The sequence below is a fragment of the Leuciscus leuciscus genome (assembly GCF_965113295.1).
Source record: "Leuciscus leuciscus genome assembly, chromosome: 6".
Classification (NCBI taxonomy): domain Eukaryota; kingdom Metazoa; phylum Chordata; class Actinopteri; order Cypriniformes; family Leuciscidae; genus Leuciscus; species Leuciscus leuciscus.
In genome coordinates this window covers 1,852,945-1,855,493 of record NC_138730.1, presented here as the reverse complement: position 1 = coordinate 1,855,493, position 2,549 = coordinate 1,852,945, and positions in this window count along the sequence as shown.

The following is a 2,549-nucleotide window of genomic DNA, read 5'->3' as shown; positions in this document are numbered from 1 at the left end:
GCAAGACACCAGAAGTTGTTGTTAAACGATTTATTAAGGAAGTGTTATATAAAGAAAGACACTTGTAATAATCATATATGAAGCAAGTGGTTTATAAAGAAAAAAACTGCAATTGTTTTTGTAAAATGGTTTGTTAAGAAAGTGGTTTATAAAGAAAAACATCCCACACTTAATGTTTTAAGCATTTATTAAAAAGCATAGTGAGGAACAAAACATGTATTAGAAAGAGGTTTGCCAAAGAAATAATAAAAATCCAAGCATTACCGTCATATATGTTGCGGACGAGACACAGAATACAACGAAGAAGGAGGAAGAAGAAGCGAAAGGCTTTATATGAACATGTCCTGGGAGTTTCCAGGAGGGGTTTTCTGAAGATGTCAAAAAGTAGATGGACTGGAAAGATAATGTCAGTCAGACACTGATTCACCAAGGACGGCCTCTCCGGTGTTAGATGCCTTGCCATTGCGCCTCCTGCAGTTAAAGCTTGTACACGATTTGGTTTATAATAATTAAAATAAGGTAAAAGGTGTTTATAATGCACCATAAAACAACACACACACACACACACACACACACACACACACACACACACACAGTCAGGATTTAGTACAGAGGACCCAAAAGCAGAGGTGAAAGCAATAATAGAGTTTATTCTCCGTAACTAGTAACAAAGGAGACTGCCGTCAGCAGACGCAGATCTGTATTCAACACAAAATAATAATGCTTGACTGAAGAACAGCAGGAACGGAGAATCCAGTGCAAGTGAAGTAGCGAGCAGCAACAGAGCACAGTCCCTGAACCAGGTGGAAGAAACTCTCAGGTGGCTGGTAAGGTGGAGGACCACAAACAGCGGGTAAACTGGGCAGAGAACAATGTTAATGCTCCAACAAATAACTCACGACAAGACAGGACAGGACAGGACAGGACAGGACAGGTCGAAGTAACTTCTCGTGAGAGATGGTACAGGTGAGATAGCCAACGAAGAGACTGAGCGAAGGCTCAACGTTCAACAATAATCTGGCAAGGAAGCAGAGAAAACAGTGACTAGAAGAAGCAGAGTGAATTAGGGGAAAAGAGGGAACAGGTGTAGAGTGAGCGAGAGAAAACATGAATGGGAGTGAGTGTGTGCGCAGCGCGAGCGCTGATATGATGAGGACCAGCTGAGCGTGTGTGTGCGTGTGTGAAAGATGAGGAGGAAAACAGAGAGAAAGAAACCCGGATCATGACACTCTCACACACACACACACAAACACGAATAAATCTTGCAAAAATGATTTTTTAAAAGCCCTTTATTGCTCTGAAAGTCATATTTCAACAGTTATGGTTGAACACTTGTTTTTGAACTGGTTTTATCTGGTGATATTTTCCTCACTCGTGTTCATTTGTGTAAAATACCTGTGCAGGAGTAAAAGGCTGAACACTTGTAATGTTCAGTTAAAGGACAGATTAATCTAGTGTTTTTGGTCATTTGAAGCAGTGTTCATGTCAAGACTCTTCTAGTGTTTAATCTGGCCGTCTGTGTCACACTAAACACTACTGACACTATATAGTCTCGCTTAGCCTTAGCCAAAGTTTGCTTTGTTCCGCGTCATGTTTAGGGGTGTGACAATATAATGGCAATGTCCCTACAATAACAGACCGGTGTGCATCTAATAAATGATTAATTCAAGAACGTTATGCAAGTTTACTGCAACAGTGGAGCCGCGAACTTCACACACTTTTGAAAATCCAGCGTTTAGTTGATCCTGGTAAGCGCTCATTGTCACAGTTGTAAACACAAGGCTTTCTTCTTCCACGAGGGGTTTTGGCGTCACGGCATTTGTTTTCCGGCGGACCGATAAAAACGCAACACACAAGTCTCCCGGACATCCTGTATTCAACCAATCAGATCGCGACTTCGAAACTCCTGAAGTGTTTCCAGAAAAGTGTGCCGTATGCATCAGACGTTCAGCCAACAGTCCGTGGCTGAGACTAGACACTATAGCTGTGTCCCAATGTGAAGGCTGCATCCTCCGAAGGCCGTATTTGAAGGCTGATTGCATCACAGCGGCGCGACGAAGGACGTCCCAATTCAATTCTGCATCCTTGGAAGGTCGTATTTGAAGGCCGGTTGCGTCATCGCGGCGCGACGAAGGCTACCCTGATTCAAAAGCGACGCCAAATGCGCCCTTCGTTTCCCCGTGAAAGAAGGATACATAAATGAACACTTAGCGGCCTATCCTACCCTATTCTACCCCATAAATCATTGCGCGCCGTTGACGACAGCATTTATTTATTTATTTTTAAAGGCGGCCGAGACTGGAGATCGGTGGTGGACAGCAAATTCACATTTAAATGTAAGTATTATGTTTTCATTTACTCAAATATCTAGCCAAACCAGGGTTAAAGTTTCTTATAAACTTCATCTTAACTCCTTCGTCACCATTGCGTGGCTTCATTTGTCAGGTAGTTTGAGGCAAAACTTGTGGCAATAACGTTATTAGTTTAACGACCTATTTGTAATATTTGCACTAGTCTATCTCACTTGTGTATTATAAGAAATATCCCTC